We start from the raw sequence: 20,646 nt of genomic DNA on the forward strand, positions 1-20,646 counted from the left end.
ACATTCCATTGTTCTAGAACCCTGACACCTTCTGCTCCCTTTCATAGGCCCCTTTGTGCCCTTGTGTCCTTTAAACACAAATGCCCCCAAGAAAATAAACCCAGCCTTCCCTACAGCCTATAGGCTTTCCCTCAGAGGCCTTGTTCAGCCACCAGGCCTCAACTATGACCCTAAATGCCAGTGATTTCCAAAACCATGTCTAGTCCTGACCTCTCTCATGAATTTGGGCTGCTGGGCAGCTCTAGATGGCTATTTGGCAGGGCCAAAGTCTTAATACAACTAACACTGACCTCTCAACCCTCCACAAAATTTCCCATTATTCTCCTGGTCACATCCTGACACCTGCCAAGTCTGGATTCTAGTCCCTTACCATCCTCAATCCTGCTTCTCTTTGCCACTGTTATTAGCAGTCTACATTGTACAGTTGTGCAAGCTGGGCACTGCACAACACTGGGGGGCAACATTCATATAGACTACCATGTGAGGCTTGATCAATGACATAGACTCCTCCCCCCATGGACAAGGGCATGCTGGAGGAGGACCACAGCAGAGCCCTCTAAGCCAGGGGCCCAGGGCAGAGACCTCTCATATCTTGATCTAAAAGTAAGATCCTTCAGAAAAATTAAATGGCTTGCTCAAGACCATCAGCTAGGAAGTGGCAGAACCTAGATTCAAACCGAAGTGCATCTGATGCCAATGTCTGTGCCCTCTGCAAATATACCCGTTTCTTCCATACATTAAGAGCCATGTACTTAGGGGACGAACTTTGTCCTCACTGATGAGAATCTACCCACAAGCAGAGCTTAGGGTAGAGCTTAGCCTGCAAGACTATGGGAGCAAGGGACGCAGGTTGCAGCGAGCTGGCTCTGCAGGAAGATTTGTGTTCTTTAGAGCATTTCCAACAGGTATCTTTATTTGAAAGGCTTGGATTCTGGCCCCTATTTGATCACCCTGCTCAGCTCACCAAAGCCAATCTCCTTACCCAAATAATCTTCTTAAAAACCAACTGGATGAGGCCGGGCGCGGTGGCTCACGCCTATAATCCTAGCACTCTGGGAGGCCGAGGCAGGTGGATTGTTTGAGCTCAGGAGTTCGAGACCAGCCTGAGCAACAGCAAGACCCCCGTCTCTACTAAAAATAGAAAGAAATTATATGGACAGCTAAAAATATATATAGAAAAAAAAATTAGCTGGGCATGTGGCACACACCTGTAGTTCCAGCTACTCAGGAGGCTGAGGCAGGAAGATTGCTTGAATCCAGGAGTCTGAGGTTGCTGTGAGGTAGGCTGACGCCACGGCACTCTAGCCTGGGCAACAGAGTGAGACTCTGTCTCAAAAAAAACCAACTGGATGATACTATTGATGCTCCTCAATACTCCCCATTTGACACAGCTCTCAGGATAAGGTACAATATTTTGACTTTGTCCCAGGGCCCCAGCTTGCATCTTTAGTGCCACTGCAGGCCACGTGATGTGTTTATCTAATTATTTCCTTGGTGCACCTCCCCAAGTGGCCTCTCAAGTATGAAGGGCTTCAGCCGGATGGTAGTGCCAGAAATAACACCATGAACTCACTCCTTTTAAAATCCGTTAAAATGTTTACATAAACTATAAAACTACTCCAAATAAAGAAAATTGTCAAGGACAAAAAGATCCGAAAGACTCTACTCAAGGAAATATGAATAAACAGGAAACCAAGTTATCTAAAACCAAATAAAAAGTTTTACTAAAGAACAATAAACATTATGAATTCAAAGACTAGCAATGAATGCTTTACAAGAAGTACAAGAGGTTAGACTGTGACTGCAATCTACTTTCAAAAAGGTGAAAAAGAAGAGCTTACCTACTCACCAAAAGCAAGATTACTAGATAACAGACCAAATAGTATCTATCTATCTAGCCAAAAGCACAGCATAAGCAAAGTAGAAGATGAGGAAACAGCTATAGAACATGAAAGAAAATATAGGGAGGTGCACGATGACATTAAAGACCATGAGAAAACAGCACGGAAATGCCTCTTGAGAATACCGGAGTTCCAGTAAGGGACACAGAATAAATGTTTCAGAATCAGTAATCAAAGATCTATGGGAAGAAAAATATTGTGAATGAGACCAGATAAGAACTGAAGCCTGCAAGGCATTGTAGGCTGCAGCCCATTCCATCAAGAAGTGAGAGTCCTGAAAATGAACTTCTTGCTCCTAATCAGCTGGGGAAGCATTTCTGCAAAGGCATGTTGACTCCAGCCATGTTCTCATTTGGAACCTGGGCAAAAGCTACAGCCCCTTGGCCCAGAGCCTGAGACCCACGCACTCTACAACTGGCCCCAAGCACCCTGCTCTCTGCAGGTGCTGTGCTGGGTGCTGTGCACACGAGACCCAGGTCCTGCCCTTGGGGACAGAGTGGGAACAGGTAAAGTCCATGAGGTGAGTCCACAGGGGGTGGGGCGGTGGGAGCCCAGGGAGAAGTCCAGGCCAGGCGAGAAATCAGAAAGATCTCCTGGGGGAGACAACCTGAGGCCGAGGCTGAGGTCTCCTAGCTCAGGGGGAGAGAGCTCAGCTTACCTGGAGCCATGTCCCAGCTCTGCCCCACAAGCTGTGTGACCTCTGGCAATGTATTTCACCTGGCTTCTCTTAGCCTCAGTTTTCACATTTGTGAAATGGGAGTAATTATATCTAACTCTTAGGATTGTTGTAAAAATTCAATGAGCTGACATTTATAAAGCACCTGATACAGTGTCTGACTTGCAGGGCTCAATATGATAGCTGTTGTTAAGTGTCATGTCTGCTGCCCTTAGCTACCATGGGTGGCCGAAGGGAACAGCCAGCAGAAGTGAGAGGAGGTCACGCCCGGCGGAAGGGGTAGCATGTGCAAAAGCCCAGAAGAGACAGTACAGACCATACAAGAAAACAAAAGCTCGGTGCTGGAGAACAGGATGCCAGGCAAGAAAAGGCAGGAGAGTGGGCAGAGCCAGGCAGAGAAGGGGCTTGCAAACCACACTGAGAATATGGCAGCAGGACCCCCCAGCGGGTTTGCACAAGGGGGAGCCAAGTTAGCTTTGGCAAGTGAGAAGGGTGGATTGGTGGGGCCAGGCTGGAGGCCACAAGGCTGAGACAGAAACCTGGGTGGAGGTGGCAGGGTGGGTGGGAAAGTGACTGGAGAGATCACATGGAGGTGGAAGGGACAGGACTTGGTGATTGGATATGGAGGGCAGAGAGGGAGGAGTTAGGGTGACTCCCGGGTTTCTGAGTTGGGCACCAGGATGGCGGATGGTGGCATCATTCTCTAATCCGGGAAGCATGGGAGGAGGGGAAGACCTTGTGAGGATCCCTTCACTGGGAATATAAAGGGGTGGAGCACTAGCAGGAGACAGATTCCAGGTCTGGGGCCCAGGACCAGCACAGGGGCCGGGTGCGGCTGCAGGTGCTGTGGGCAGTCGGTGGCGATCAAAGCCCAGGCCGTGCGCGGGATGCTCCGGGGAGGGAGAAGGGGGCTGGCGAGGGGCTCTCGGAGCTCAGACTCTGAGGGGCCGGGGCCGTGGGGAGGAGAAGCCAGGAGGGAGGTGAGCAGCCGGGGAACGGGCCGGAAACACCTCCGCGGGGCACGGCACAGGCGGGAGGCTCCGGCGGGTACTCTGCGGTTGGGAGCAGCAGAGGTGATGAAAAGTGGTCAGGTTGTGCGTGTGTGGTGAAGGTAGGAGATCAGTCAGGACTTGTTTTTGAATTGAATGTGAGTCTCAAGAGAAAAGGAAGAATCAAGGATGACGCCAAGGTTTTGGTCTGAACAACTGGATGAAAAGGGCGGCTCTGAGCACAGCGCCACGGCGGAGCCCGAGGTCGGGCTGCTCGGTTACCCCCCGCGCTGGCGAGGCTCAGCAATGCCACTGCTACAGTAATAAATAAATAAATACCAGGGCACAAAAAAAAAGGAAAATGAATTAAGCCTTTTTGGTTTTTAAATCAATAGACTTTAGTTTTAGAGCAGTTTTAGGTTTACAGAAAAATTGAGCAGGAAGTACAGAGTTTCCATACACCATCTCACCCCCACCCCAGTGTCCCCTCATATTTAACATCTCACGTGAGTGTGTATATCTGTTACAGTTGATGAGCCAATATCGATACATTACTAGTCACAGCCCATCATTTACATCAGGGTTCACTTGGTGTCGTACATTTTATGGGCTCTGATGAATGTGTCAGTGACCTCCATTACACCATGACGGTGTCACGCAGAACAGTTTTACTTCTCCTAAGATTCTCCGTGCTCTACCTAGGAAACACGCTCTGCAACCCAGTCCCCAGCCCCTCGCACCACTGGCCTTTTCTACTGTCTCCATAGTTCTGCCTGTTCCAGAGTGTCGTGTAGTTGGAATCACACAGCGTGTAGCCTCTTCAGAGTGGCTTCTCTCACTTATCAATGTGCATCTAAGGTTCCTCCGTGTCTTTCATAGTTTGATGCTTCATTTCTTTTTATCACTGGGATTAACACTTTTTAATTGCATTAATGTATGTTTTGAAAAAGGGAAGCAAGAGAGGGTTTCCGTGGGTGTCCAGGGAAGAGTGTTTGGCGTGGACCAAGCGGTCAGCCCCAGGGGACATGGGGACAGGAGCAGGGCACTGGGTGAAGATGGGGCGGGGGAGGTGAGGAGAAGAGGAGGGAGTGTGGTCAGTAGAGGAATGAGCTGATGGGATTTGTATTTTAACAGCATCATTTTAGCCCTGAAACGTTAAGTCAAGTCGGAAAGTGTCTGGGCTCCTGAAGCGGGTGTCGGTTTTCAGCAGGGTGTACAGAGACCACCTCCAGGACAAGGTGTCCTTGTTGGTCTAAGCTGACAATTGCCGTGGTTACTGTTTAGTTTTAATAATATCTAACCTTCAAATTCGCACACTTTTTTTTATTACTTACTCTTTAATAAACATTAAATTCCACAGCCAAATTAATCCGGACTCAGCCTCTGTCACACATAGACTCAGCTGCATGCTTTAAAAGTTATTTGGCTTAAAATGGATTGTTTTTTAAATTTATTTTTTATTATGGTAAAATATACGCAACAAAATTTACCATTTTAGCCATATTCAAGTTACATGTTCAATTCAGTGGCATTAGTTATACTCACATTGTTATGCAGTTATCACCACCACCATCTCCAGAACTTGTTCGCCATCCCAAACTGAAACTCTGTACCCATTAGACAACAATTCCCCCTTCTTCTTCTCCAGCCCCTGGCAACCACCGTTCTATTGTCTGTCTCTATGAATCTGACTACTCTGGGTACCATATGTAAGTGGAATCATGCAGTGTTTGCCCTTTTGTGACTGGCTTATTTCACACAGCATAACGTGCTGTTCAGGTCTCCAGCAGCAGTGGTGCTGTCTCTCCTGCTTTGAACAGTACATTGGAAATAACAATGGTAGCACAAGTGGTCCCTTTGTCTGCAACTCTTCCCATTTATATATTTCTTCTTCAATAAGCTATGAGTGAAGATAGGTTCACTGCAGATAGACACACCCGCCTGTACAGTCCATCAAATATGAATGTGCAAAGAAGATCAGTTTTGACAATCATTGACGAATTGCAGAAATTAAGTCTTGAAAAAAGAAATTGTATTCTATTATTTATTACTACAGCAGACCAACATGTAGGTATAGATTTCCCCACCCTTTTAAAAAGATATATGTTAAGGTAATTAAAAAGTATTAATCCTTTTTTTGGTACTGTAATTTTGATTTTTTTATATTCACTTCCAAATATAGCAGAGCTCTCTCTCTATGTTATATATGTTGAAATTGTAGCAGTTGGTTGAAATAACTTATATTTGTTAACATGAGTAATATGCCTCAGTAACTGATGATTGTAAAAGTTCTGAATTGTACAAAAATAATTATTAAGAATTTACAAACAGGCTCATGCCTGTAATCCTAGCACTCTGGGAGGCCGAGGTGGGAGGATTGTTTGAACTCAGGAGTTCAAGACCAGCCTCAGCAAAAGCCAGACCCGGTATCCACTAAAAATAGAAAGAAATTATATGGACAGCTAAAAATATATATAGAAAAATTAGCCGGGGATGGTGGCGCATGCCTGTAGCCCCAGCTACCCGGGAGGCTGAGGCAGGAGGATCGCTTGAGCCCAGGAGTTGGAGGTAGCTGTGAGCTAGGCTGACGCCAGGGCACTCTAGCCCGGGCAACAGAATGAGACTATGCCTCAAAAAAAAAAAAAATGAAATGGAATCATACAGTATCTAGCCTTTTGTGTCATTCCTATTCTTGTACTTAGCATACCACTTTTGAGATTCAGCCATTGTTGTTAAATGTATTTCTCTTTTTTGTTGAGTTCTAGCCCATTGTATAGCTTGATGGCCATTTGCTAGCCCCTCTGCCAGTTCACAGGCATTTGGGCTGCTTCCTGTTGATTGACTTTGCATTTTTAACTTAATGATATAGCCTGGAAATAGTTCGTTATCAATTTATAGAGTTCTTTTTTACTCTCTTCCCCTCCCTTTTATAGATTTTTAAAAATAGCTTTTCTGAGATATAATTCACATACCATAAAGTTCACCCTTTTAAAGTACACAATTCAGTGGTTTTTAGCATATTCACACAGTTGTGCATGGATCACCACTAATTCCAGAATATTTTCATCACCCCCCACAAAGAAACCCCCTACCAATTAGCAGTCACTTCCTATCCCTATACCGGTCAGTCACTTTCTATTTCTATAGCTTTTCCTTTTCTGGATGTTTCATATAAATGGAATCATATAGTATGAAGCCGTTTATATCTGGCTTCTTTCTCTTAACATAATATTATATTTTCAAGGTTCATCCACATCATAGCATGTATCAGTACTTTATTCCTTTTTGTAGCCTAATAATGTTCCATTGTATGGATATACCACATTTGTTTACCCATTCATCATTTTATGGACATTTGGATTGTTTCCACTTTTTGGTGATTATAAACAAAGCTTATATGAGCATTCATGTACAATTTTTTGCATAGACGTTTTCACTTCTTTTGGCTAAATATCTCAGAGTGGAGTTGCTGGATCATATGGTGACTCTATGTTTCACCACTTGAGAATGTGCCAGGTTGTTTTCCAAAGAAGCTGCACCATTTTACATTTCCACCAGCAATGTACAAGGGTTCTGATTTCTCTACATCTCTACCAATTGTCCTTGTTTTATTTTAATAATAACCATCCCATCCTAATGGGTATAAAGTTCTATCTCATTATAGTTTTGATATTCCTTTCCCTAATAGCTAATCTTGTTGAGATAATTTTCTTGGATTTTTTTGTTATTTGTATATCTTTGAGAAATATGTGTTCAAATCTTTTCTGCATTTTTAAATTCAAGTTGTCTTTTTATTGTTGAGTTGTATGAATTCTTTATATATGCTTTTGTCTAGTACTTCTGCGATTACATTTTTAACATTTAGATCTCTGATCATTTGCATGTTTTCTTGTATATGATGTGACAAATGGATCCAAGTCCCTTATCAGATACATGAGATGCAAATGTTTTCTCCCATTCTCTGGGTTGTCTTTTTCACTTTTCTTGATGATGTCCTTTGAAGCACAGACGTTTTTCATTTTGATGAAATCCAATTTTTTTTTTGTCACTTGTGCTTTTGGTGACATATCTAAGAAGGCTTCATCTAAGCCAAAGTCATGAAAATTTACTCCTATATTTTCTTTTAAGAATTTTATATTTTTAGCTCTTACATTTAAGTCTATGATATACTTTGAGTTAATTTTTGTATATAGGGTGAGGAAGGGGTCCAACTTTATTTTTTTGTGTGTGGTTATCCAATTGTCCCAGCACCATTTGTTGAAAAGACTATTTTTTCTCCATTGAATTGTCTTGGCACCCTTGTTGAAAACCAATTAACCATAAATGTAAGGGTTTATTTCTGACTTTCAAGTCTATTACATTGGTCTATATTTCTATCCTTATACCATTACCACACTGTCTTGTTACTGTAGCTTCCTCAATTTTTGAAATTGAGAAGTGTGAATCCTCAACTTTCTTCTTTTTCAAGATTATTTTGGCTAGTCTGGGTCCCTCACGTTTCTATATGAATTTTAGGATCAGCTTGTCAATTTGTGCAAAAAGGGCAGATGGAATTCTGATAGAGATTGTGTTGCATCTTTAGATCAATTTGGGGAGTAATACCATCTTACTAATATTCTAATCCATGAACATGCAATGTCTTTCATTTATTTAGGTCTTCTTCAATTTCTTTCAACAACGTTTTGTAGTTTTCAGGGTACAAGTCTTGCACTTCTTTCATTAAATTTATTCCTAAGTATTGTATTCTTTTTATGCCATTGTATGTGGAATTATTATTATTATTTTTTTTTTGAGACAGAGTCTCATTCTGTTGCCCAGGCTAGAGTGCCATGGTGTCAGCCTAGCTCACAGCAACCTCAAACTCCTGGGCTGAAGCAATTCTCCTGCCTCAGCTTCCCGAGCAGCTGGGACTACAGGCATGTGCCACCATGCCCAGCTAATTTTTTTATATATATTTTTAGCTGTCCATATAATTTCTTTCTATTTTTAGTAGAGATGAGGTCTCGCTCTTGCTCCGGCTGGGCTTGAACTCCTGACCTTGAGCGATCCACCCACCTCGGCCTCCCAGAGTGCTAGGATTACAGGCGTGAGCCACCGCGCCCGGCCTTTCTTTTCTTTCTTTCCTTTTTTTTTTTTTTGGTAGAGATAGGGTCTCACTGTGTTGCTCAGGCTGGTCTCAGATTCCTGGGCTGAAGTGATCCTCTTGCCTTGTGATGGGATTACAGGGATGAGCCACCGTGCTCAGTCCTATTTAATGTTTTCTTATCACATATAATGCACAGTAAATAACTTTAAGCATATATATTTTCATATTGTTTTGGGTATGTCTTAGTCCATTTTTGGTTGCTGTATTTGAGGCTGGGTAATTTATACAGAAAAGAGGTTTATTTGGCTCACGGTTCTGCAGGCTGTACAAGAAGCATGGAGCCAGCATCTGCTTCTGGCAGAGGCTTCAGGCTGCTTCTACTTGTGGTGGAAGGGAAAGAGGAACCTCATGCAGAGATCACATGGTGAGAATGGAACTAAAGAAGGGGGGAAAGTGCTAAGCTCTTTTTCAAAAACACCTCCAGTAGGCCCCACCTCCAACATTGGGGATCAATTTTCAACATGGGACTGGGCAGAGCCAATAACACATATTCAAACAGTAGTAAGGTGTATATTCAGGACAAATTCCTAGAAGTGGGATTGTTTGGCCAAAGGGTTATTAGGTATTTCCAAATCCCCTGATGGTTTGCTCTCTCAGCAGCAATGTACTGAGTCCCCCTGTTTCCTCATATCCCTTGCTTACTGTGTGTCATACAAGTTTTGAATATTTGTCAATGTGACAGTTGAGAAATAGTATCTCAACATAGTTTTCATTTCTCTTATTAATAGGTGAAGTTGATCATTTTTTCAAAAAATTTTTGAGACGGAGTCTTGCTCTATTGCCCAGGCAAGAGTGCAGTTGCCTGAGCATAACTCACTGCAATGTCAAACTCCTGGGCTTGAGTGATCCTCCTGCCTCAGCCTTCCGAGTAGCTGGGACTACAGGTGCACACTAACACACCCAGCTAATTTCTTATTTTTTGTAGAGATGGGATCTTGCTATGTTGCCCAAGCTGGTCTTGAATTCCTGGCCTTAACTGATCCTCTCACCTTGACCTCCCAAAATGCTGGGACTATAAGTGTCAGCTACTACACCTAGCCTAGCTCTTCATATGTTTAAGGGACATTTGTATATCTTTTTCTGGTGTACTTCATTCAAATGTATGTTATCCATTGTGCTAATGAAGTTTTTAGTGTTTCCCTCCCCTCAATTGCCCACTTTCTTAATTTTTAATATTTCTTTATATATTATAATAGGCACATTAACCCTTTATCTGTGGTGTATGTTGCAAATATTTTCTCCCAGTTTGTTATTTGTCTTTTGACTAAGCTTATGACAATTTGCTTTGCCATATTTTTATTTAGTTAAATTTATCTTTCTTCCCTTGTTGCATTTCAATTTTGTCTCATAATTAGAAAATGATACCCAATTTATTTTTTTAAGGTTTTTAATTTTTTTTTATTCTTCTCTGGCACCTTGATCTTGGATAGAAAATGATACCAAATTTATAAAGGAATTCACACATGCTTTTTTCTAGAACTTTTGTATAGTTGCATTTTTAACATTTTGGTCTCTGATCCATTTGCAAATTTTTCTCGTGCATGGTATAGAAATAGATTCAATTCTATCTCTTCCCAAGTGGCTCTCTAGTTGTTCCAACACCATTAATAAAACATGTTTATCTTTTACTCACTAATTTGAGGTGCCACTTTATCATCTACTAAATTTCCATACTCTAGTCTTCTGTTCCTCTGGTCAGTCTCTTCATGTGCTAATAGGTCACTGTTTTGAATAGTACAGTATATTTCTATTTATAGTATACCTTAATATTAATATTTATATTGCATATTGATTATATTTAATATTAATAGTATATTTTCACATCTAGCAGGGCTAGTGTCTCCTTGTTGCTCTTCTTTTTCAGGAGTTTCCTAGCTATTCTTGCATGTTTATATTTCTATGTTAACTTTTAGAATGAACTTGTATAGTTACAGGAAAAAAAAACTACTGATAGTTTTATTTGAATCACATTAAATTTATAAATTAGGTAGAACTGACATTTTTATGCTGTTGAGTCATTCTATCCAAGGATAAGATTACATTTTCCATTTTCTCAAGTCTACTTGTGTATATTTTAGGATGTGTTAAAGTTTTCCCCATATGGGATTTGCACATTTCCTGTTAAATTTATTCTTAAGTATTTAACTTTTTTAAAAGCGGCACTGAACATCCAATTAAGTATTTATCTTTTTAGTTTGCATTGTAAATGGGTTTTTTTCTTTCTTATTTCTTCTAACTGGTTTTAATTTTATATATGAAGGCCATTGATTTTTATGTTAATTTTATATATTACTACTTTACTGAATTCTTTCATTGTTTGAGTTAGCTTTAAAATAGACTCTTCAGATATACTATGACATCTGCAAAGAGAGATAGTTCTACCTCTTCTTTTCCAATTCTTATGCTCTAATTATTTTCTCATCTAATTGCATTGGCTAATAATTCCAGTACAATGCTAAATAGTAGTGGAGGTAATGGGTATTCCTGCCTTGTTCCTGATCCTCATTAACTATTAATAAGATGCTGGCTCCAGAATGTATATATACATATTATCATGTTAGCAAAGATCCAGCAATTACTAGTTTTGTTTTGTTCTGTTATGTTTTGAGACAGTGCCTTGTTCTGTCTCCCAGGCTGAAGTGCAGTGGCCTCATCATAGCTCACTGCAGCCTCGAACTCTTGGGTTCTGGAGGTCCTCTGACCTCAGCCTCCTGAATGGGCTACAGGTGTGCACCACCACACTGGGCTAATTTTTAAGTTTTTTTTTTTTGTAGAGATAGTATCTCAATATTGCTCAGGCTAGTCTTGAACTCCTGGCTTCAAGTGATCCTCCTGTCTTAGCCTCCCAAAGTGCTGGGATTACAGGCTTGAGCCACCACACTCAGCCCTCCAATTACTATTTTATTGAGTGCTTTTTAATCAGGAATGGGTGTTAAATTTTGTGGAAAGGCCTTTTCAGCATACATGGAGGAAATACGGTGAATTGTACTCGTGGATTTCCAAATATGAACTATCTCTGCTCTTTTTCACTTTGCACAACCCACTTAATCATGATGATTCATCTACTTAATGGACTATTGAATTAAGTGTGCAATATTTTGTTTAATTCTTTAGTGAGATTGATTTATAGTTTTCATTTTTGTGCTAGCTGCATCAGATTTAGATAATAATTTTGTATTTGCTTTACAAAAGGACTTGGCAGGTTTTTTTCATTTTCTAGTCTCTGAAAAAATTTATGTCATACATTGTGATATTATATATATGCACACACATATATAGGTTTTCATCCATAGTTCCTGGCTCATAACTCCCATAGCCCTTGTTACAGTCTTTTGTTATAATGTTGGGGTGTTTTAGGCCTCAGAAGCAGGCTTCAGAAAACAGAATCTCTCTCTGACCTTCTCCTGCACTCCTTTCACCGGCCTAAGGCAGGACATTAACTGTCCCTTGTTTTTCTGATTGTGGGTCACAAGACACTCATTTTGGAAGGGTTCTGAGGCCGGGCTCGGTGGCTCATGCCTGTAATCCTAGCACTTTGGGAGGCCAAGGTGGGAGGATCGCTGTCGTTCAGGAGTTTGAGACCAGCCTGGACAAGAGTGAGACCCTATCTCTACTAAAAATAGAAAAATCAGCTGGGCATGGTGGTGTGCGCCTATAGGCCCAGCTTCTTGGGAGGCTGAGGCAGGAGGATCCCTTGAGCCCAGGAGTTTGAGGTTGCTGTGAGCTAGGCTGATGCCATAGCACTCTAGCCCAGGCGACAGAGCAAAACTCTGTCTCAAAAAAAAAAAAAAAAAAGGAAGGGTTCTGCTCCATACCCAGGAGGAAGGAATGCACAGGGGCCAAAAAGAATCTGAACAGAAAGGCCTTGTTGGGTTTCACCATTCAGTCTATTAGATCACACTTTTTTTGTCCAATCACATTTCTACATGGTTATCCATGCTTCAGTCATGTCTATCCAATGAAGTCTCCATAAAAGGCCTAAGAGGACAGCGTTCAGAGAACATCTGGATAGCTTAAAGGAAGGTGAACAATAACTCTTCCACTGTCCAGGAGGCCACTGTACCCCCAACTCCGAGGGGGACAGAAGCTCCTGTGCTTAGGACGCCTTCCAGACCTCACCCTATGTATCTCTACATCTGGTTGTTTCTTTGTAATCTTTAAAATACCCTTTGTAATAAAACAGTAAATGTAAGTAAGTGTTTCCCTGAGTTCTGTGAGCTGCTCTAGCAAATTAATCCAACCCAAAGAGGGAGTCATGGGATCCCCAGTTTATAGTCAATCGGTCAGAAGCACAGGTAAAATAATCCGGGACTTTCCAGTGCTACTAGAAGTGCAGGGGGGAGTCTTGGGGACTAAGTCCTCAACCTGTGGGACCTGACACTAACTCCAGATGGACAGTGTCAGAATTGAATTAGAGGAAACTCAGCTGGTGTCCACTGCAGAATTGATTGCTTGCCTGGGGATGGGAAGAAATGCCCACACATTTGGTCACAGAAGTCTTCTGTATTGATTGTTGTTGAGTGAGAGAACAGAAACACACTTTGGGTTTTAATTTTTTCCATGCTCTCAAACGTGTATGGGGATTATTTGGTATGTAAAGGTTTAATAGAATTCCCCGTTACACAGTGTATTTATTTGACGAATTTCTGTAGTATTTTACGGAGATTGGTCTGTTAATGCTTTCTATCTTAACAGAAGAATTTTTGCAAATTGTATTTTCCTCTAAAATTATTCATTTTATGTTTTCAAATTTATTTCATAAAGTTGAACAACGTAGTTGCATATGTTTTAAAAATTTCCTCTGTTCCGATGGTTATTGCACTTTGCCACTTATTTTGTATTTTTGTGCTTTCTTTTCTTTCTTAGTTTAGCTATTGTTTTGTTTTGTTAATTTTTCTCAAAGAACCAGCATTTTGATTTATTATTTCTACTATCTTTCACTTTCTACCTCATTAATTTATACTTTTATGCTTATTATTTCCTTCTTCATGCTTTTTTTTTGTTAACCTTGTTCTAGCTTTTTGAGGAAGCAAACATTTTGAACAAACAAAAGATAGCTATAGCCTGCCAACTATTTTTGAATAATAACAAAGGGGTTTTTTTTTACTTCCATTCAAGCTATGAATCATTACAACAAAGTTCCTTCTAGAAAGTTTTACTGAAAAATATCCTTCCTTAATTGAGGTTAATGACATCATTAAGTATACTTTGCAAATGAGCATTTGTTTCACATGGCAAACGTGTAGCATAAAGACCACAGCAGCCGGGTGGGGTGGCTCCTGCCTATAGTCCCAGCTACTCTGGAGGATGAGGAGGGAGGCTCACTTGGGCCCAGGAGTTCAAGGCCAGCCTGGGCAACATATTGAGAGCCCATCTCCCCCCCACACACACCCCCCCCAATAAAAAGACCACAGGAGCCATCTACATCTGACACGAGATATTGCACGACAATTTCTAACTTTCACATTTTGGTTAGAAATTTAAATATAAAATTTCATACTATCGTATCCTTTTTTTTTTGAGACAGAGTCTCACTCTGTTGCCCGGGCTAGAGTGAGTGCCGTGGCGTCAGCCTAGCTCACAGCAACCTCAAACTCCTGGGCTTAAGCAATCCTCCTGCCTCAGCCTCCCGAGTAGCTGGGACTACAGGCATGCGCCACCATGCCCGGCTAATTTTTTCTATATATTTTTAGTTGTCCACCTAATTTCTTTCTATTTTTTTAATATTTTTAGTTGTCCACCTAATTTCTTTCTATTTTTTTAGTAGAGACGGGGGTCTCGCTCTTGCTCAGGCTGATCTCGAACTCCTGAGCTCAAACGATCCTCCCGCCTCGGCCTCCCAGAGTCCTAGGATTGCAGGCGTGAGCCACCGCGCCCGGCCACTATTGTATCCCTGAAGCTGATTCCCTGATCATGGTATTCCAATTCATGCTCGACCTTGACTTCACATTTATTTTGTGATATGCCTTGAATTTGTTTGGTCCATTTTTACCAGGAAGAGGGCGAGGAGGTTGGGAGGGTACAGTCTGGTTCATGAGTGGCCGAGAGGGAACAAGGAGGCAGAAGGAAGTCAGGCCTGAGGTGTCAGCAGCGAAGGCCGACTAGAGGCCCCGGGGCCCTGTTATCATCTGGGACCTTCTCTTGCGAGCTGGCAGCCGGGCCCGCATGTTCTTCCCCGGCCGGGCTTGGGGCTCCTCCGGTCGCCGCGACCGTGGGCCTGGCCGACGGCCTCCGCGTCGGCAGGGGGCGCCCTCTCCGCGCGGCTCTCCGCCGGGGTCCCGGCCGGGGCCTCGAGCTTCCGCGGCGTCGGCAGGCGGCGTCGAGCCCCTGCGTCTTCGCGGTCCCGGGCGGCGGCCCGCGCCGTGCGCCCCTGCCACGGAGGGACGCGTGTGTGCGCGGCGGGGCTTGCGGGCGTCCGCGCGTTAAAGCGCGCAGGGCGCGGGCTGGGCGGCGCTGCGGCCGCCGTGCGGGTTCCCCAGGCCACTGCGGGAGGGGGAGCCGCAGAGGAGACCAAGGGGCCGAGCGGCGAGCCGGGGAGGCCGGGGCGTGGCCCGGTGGGGACCCGCGTCCCTTTCCGCCCGCCCTGCACCCGGGGCTGGGCACTGAGCTCCGGGATCAGCTGGACAACGTAGAAAAACAGCGGGGAATTGGTATTCTTGAGACCTTCGTCACATTTGTCAAGAAAAGCACCGAGATTGACCTCAGCGATGCAAAGCAACGCAGGCATCCCTGAAGAAATACCAACCTGAAAAGAACTCGAAGGAGGAAGAACGCCAGGTACACATGATGGAAAGCTGTCCTTCCCTGCCTGTGAACGAAATGAGCGGTCACGCTGGGCGGCACGAAGTTACCTTTTTGAGAACTTGAACTTCTAGATCACTGTGGGATTACAGGCCGCGTTCAAGACCTGAAGCAGGAGAGGAAATCGCACTTTCATTTCAATTTTATTTTTTCTGATCATTGAGTCTACTGCCTTTATTGTGCTTGGCCAGCATTTCCCACTGATCGCTCTAACCTGTTGACCAATCTCTGTATTCCCCGGTTCTCACTGCCCTCCTTCCTCCATCTCTTGTATTTTCTGAAAGATATTGGGAATGTCTCCTTTGGCGGTCCCGCACATCGTTAAAGTAGCAACTTTCAAGTCAGGATTTGAGCCTCCTGGAAGCATCTGAGGGTTGCACTCGGCTAATGAAGTGCACGAAAATAGTCTTTCACATTTCTATCCATGGAGACGGTAAACCAGGGGTAATTGTGATAAATCCAAAGGAAAGTTGTGGCTGTTCATAAAAATAAATAAGCCTCCCAAGCAGCAAAAGGAACTGATTGCTGCAATGAGCTCATGATTCCCAAACCCCACATCGGCTGCTTTGAAGTCTGAAGCGTGGGTTGTGACACCAGAGGATTTCCGCAATCTGCCACCTCAACAGAGAAGGAGAAAGCTACAAGAAACAGTGAGTTAAATAAATTCAAATGGAGAGGGACCGAAGAGATGGCATAACAAAAATGAAGAACATTAACCTAAAGAATCCTCAAATGGGAGACCCAACCAGCTTGGGTCACAAATTAACAAAATCTGGACAAAAATACAGAAAAACCAGAAATTTGAAGTCTGGTTGGCTGAGGTTGAAGGCCACTCCCACCACCAAGTGAACGGGCCTGACAATGGAGCGGAAGGTACAAAACCCAAAGCCCCCAAAGGACTTTGCACAAGACTGGGAGGGCTCAGATGGCAAGTACACAAAGCAGACAATCGGGAGGGTGAGGTTAGGAGTTCCGGCCATGAATTTTGGTAATGAATTTGATGGCAAGGAACCCCTTCCTACCATGGGGATGTGGAAAGCCCTCTACGTATTTGAAGGTCAGAATGAAGGAATCATTTTCTGTAGTTGAGGCAGAGACATTGTATGTTAGAGAGGACAACCAAGGTGATGGGTGAATCTACATTTGGATAAATGAAGATGAAAACGTTTAAGTCCCTACTTTATTAGTCCAAATTGATTTGGACAAAACTGCCAAAGGCATTAAGATATATATTTAATATCACTTTTTTTTAAATTATGGAGTTATTTTTCCTCACTACAGTGACTGTTACAGGCAGTTATTTAAAAGACTGGGTGGGTGGGCAGAGCACAGTGGTTCACGCCTGTAATCCTAGCACTCTGGAAGGCCGAGGCGGGTGGATCGTTTGAGCTCAGAAGTTCGAGACCAGCCTGAGCAAGAGCGAGACCCCCGTCTCTACTAAAAATAGAAAGAAATGATCTGGAGAACTAAAAATATATATAGAAAAAATTAGCCAGGCATGGTGGCACATGCCTGTAGTCCCAGCTACTCGGGACGCTGAGGCAGGAAGATCGCTTGAGCCTAAGAGTTTGAGGTTGCTCTGAGCTAGGCTGATGCCACGACACTCTAGCCCAGGCAACAGAGTGAGACTCTGTCTCAAAAAAAAAAAAAAAGACCTAAATTTTGAGTTTGCTGGAATTTTTCAGAAGCAATGAATGTAAAGGCTCACTTTAGAAAATAATATGATTAACTTTAGCCAGAATAAGATAAAAATTCCTTACCATCTTTAAAGAAACCTGGCCACAGAAATTTGCATTCTTAAATTGGCACTGAAGCAAGTGGATGGATAGCGAAGTTGGTCACATGCTTAGCTACCATGGCCTGAACCTTGGGGCCACATGTGGCCTTCTGGATCCTTGAGTGCAGCCTTTTGACTGAATCCAGATTTTACAGAACAAATCCTTTTCATAAAGGGATTTGTTCTGTGAAGTTTGGATTTGGTCGAGGGGCTGCACTTGGGGATTTGGAGGGCCATATGTGGCCTTGAGGCCACAGGTTCCCCACCCCTAAACAGAGAGCACAGAGAACCAGCTATAAATGGGTCAGAAGGGAAGTGTCATGTTGAGACTTAGTTTTAGATAGGAAAGTCAGCTTCTTGCCTGTACACTATGGGCTCATTTCATAAACTCAAATCAGGGGATCAGGAGCTGGCAGAGGGACTCATGCCTGTTGCTCTGGATGGCGCCTGTTTCAAGGTTCCAGCAGTGAGTTACCTTTTACAAGGCCTTTAGTAACAGGTTGATTTGCAACTATATAATTTTTAAAAGTTCATAATTAACATGCCTTTTGAATCATTAATGCCTTTACTGACGTGATGCTGATAAAGCTACTAATCTTGTTTTTAAGTATTGTAACAAGACAATCAGCTGGCCGGGAAGCCATGGGGATTGGTTCTAGTGAACCATAGATGCCTCCCCTTCCTTCGGCACTAGCAGATTACCAGCCTTCGGCATTCAATGAAGCCACTGGGAGACTGAAGATAATGAGATCTGACCGTCCTATCAGATGATGGACTCATTTCCTGACTAACTACCCAAGAAAGCAAACTAAACACTGGAAAAGCCTAAAATGGCAAATCGCTGTTAGCTTATGTTATTCTATGAAGTTTTTTTTCTTTACAGTTGTGCAAATTTGATTCAGAAAATAGCTCAGTTGGTATAGAGCATGGGAGAGGGGTTGTGTGCATGAATTTATGGTGATTATTTTAAGTCGTATGCCTCAGCTCTGAGGACAAACAGATTGAAGGTATGTGATGCTGACTAAACAAGTAAAGGTATTTTCTAGTCTCAGTTCCTCTAGTCAGTGCCTGAAGTATTGAAAAAAAAGTACTGAAGCAATTCCCAAAGCATCAGAAATTTCCGTTTCTACCCAATGTATTTTTTATTTTCTTCCAACAGTTCTCTGTTAAATAAAAGGAGGGAAAAATCTCTGCTTTCTTCCTTTATTTTAGAGTTACACTTACATGTTAATATTGCATGTGTAGAAGACTTTTCTCCCTAATCATGTTTATAAATCTACTAAACCTCACTTCAGACAATATCCTCTTTAAACCCATCCTCTTTGAGATTTGCTACTGCTTCCTGATGTCCATAACTCAAGGCAGTTGTTTCATTTTTAATAATGCCAGTGCCCTTTTCTGGTGTGGTGTCTAAAATGTGATTAATGTTTGACAAAATGTTTGGAATAGAGCAAGTTTCAACTGGTCAACTGATTGTGACTTTCTTCTTTTGTGGTTCTGATTTTGTTTTTAAACTTGCTTTTTGTCAAATACATCCATAGTTGCCCCACAGACTATATTTGGATGGACTGCTATGTAAACACTAAAGGCTCGCCAAAAACAAGGAAAGTCTCAGAAACTGCCACACCCAGCAGGAGCCAAGGAGATGTGATGGCTAAATGCAATGTGGTGTCGTGAAGAGGATACCTAGAAAAAGACACTGGGGGCCAGGCAATGTGGCTCACGCCGGTAATTCTAGCACTTTGGGAAGCTGAGGTGGGAGGATCACTTGAGGTCAGGGGTTCAAAACCAGCCTGAGCAAGAGTGAGACCCAGTCTCTACGAAAGTAGAAAAATTAGCCAGGCATGGTGGCACACACCTGTAATTCCAGCTACTCGAGAGGCTGAGGCAGGAGAATCACTTGAGCCCAGGAGTTTGAGGCTGCAGTGAACTATGAGGACGCCACTGCACTCTAGCCTGGGCAACAAGCGAGACCCTGTCTCAAAAAAAAAAAAAATTGGGGAAAGCCTAAGGAAATCTGAATGAACAATGGGCTTTCATTAATAATAATGTATTAATATTGATTGGTTAATGATAAATGACCAATGCCAATGTAAAATGTTAATAATCAGGGAAACTGGATGTGGGGTGTGTGGGAACTCTACTGTCTTCAGAATGCTTCTGTAAATCTAACACTTCTAAAACACTAAAGGCTATTATTTAAAAATAAAAATTAAAGGCATTACTTGAACATCAGTTCTTTAAGCTGTTTACTCTTTTATGTGTTTGTAGTTGTTTTATCTGCTCTCCAATGACCTTTCTGCATTTGTAGCTTCAGGGGAGGCGCAAGGCTGTTATAGCTAAAATTCCCTGCTGGCTGCTCGACTGTATAGACAATGGGGTTCTCTCTAAGTTTTCACTATGGTCACTATGATTGCTTCTTTCTAATCCTATTGTAAAAGGAGAGAATCGGTTCAACATCTTTTAGTTGCATTCTCTCATCTGCCTCTCTAATAAACATCTTTTCCTAAAAAGAATTAAATTACGTAAATGCTCTTTTAAATTCAGTCACAGGTAGCTTACTACAAGCTAAGAAATGAGATCAGCTCCCTTGAATGAGGTGCCTAATGATAGCATCCACCCCAGCTGAATCCTACCAGCTTTTTCAGCATTAATGCAAATAGGGTCATTCCCCAGTGGAGCGCCAGCTGGCCCCAGGAGGCAGTTGTGAGAATGCACGTGGTGTGGGTTGGGGTTATATTAGGTGGAAGAAAGGTAACTCTAGCAGACAAGCCATCTCCTGCTAAGCCAGGAGTGAGTTTCTTTAGAGTCGTCGTGGGAAAGCACAGGGTGGAACCCCAATCCTGTCCCTCCACCTTGACCTCTCTGTGCTCAGGTAGCAACCTGTGGTTGGAATCTGGCCTTTGGGACCATAGGCTCATTGGGCCACTTTCTGATCAGAGGACTAAATGACCACTACTGGCAACCATGTACCGGGGCAGGCATTGAGGCTTTACCTGCATGCAGAGTAGTCGGGCCTACCCGGCTCTGGCCACCTGGGAGCTCTCCTGCCGTCTACCTTGTGGAATTGGGGGAATGAAGACCAGCAGGTAAGTTAATGGATGTGTAGTAGCTCCAGGGAGGGAAAAGGGGGTGGACTGAGGGGAGGGCTGCAGCAGGCAGGGCAGGCCCGAGGGAGGTGGCAGTAGGGGACCCGGCTTTAAGGAGTCTGAGCCTGTAACATGACGACCCATAATGTGACTTGCCTGCTCTCTGTGGCCACTCTCCCCTCCCCTCACTGATCTCTTAGACCTGGCAGGGACCCAGGTAAGGGCATTTGTAAGCACTGCAGGTGGTTCTAACTTGCAGCCAGACTG

At 43.1% G+C, this 20,646-nt stretch overlaps 1 long non-coding RNA gene across 1 annotated transcript; it reads left to right on the plus strand.

Moving 5' to 3' along the window:
- The first annotated feature begins 15,106 nt into the window (after positions 1-15,106).
- LOC123637066 lies at positions 15,107-18,479 on the plus strand. Its single transcript, XR_006734743.1, has 2 exons — positions 15,107-16,386; positions 17,899-18,479. It is a non-coding gene; the product is annotated as an uncharacterized LOC123637066 (long non-coding RNA).
- The last annotated feature ends 2,167 nt before the right edge of the window (positions 18,480-20,646 follow it).

Source organism: Lemur catta, chromosome 4 (genome assembly GCF_020740605.2).
Source record: "Lemur catta isolate mLemCat1 chromosome 4, mLemCat1.pri, whole genome shotgun sequence".
Lineage (NCBI taxonomy): Eukaryota > Metazoa > Chordata > Mammalia > Primates > Lemuridae > Lemur > Lemur catta.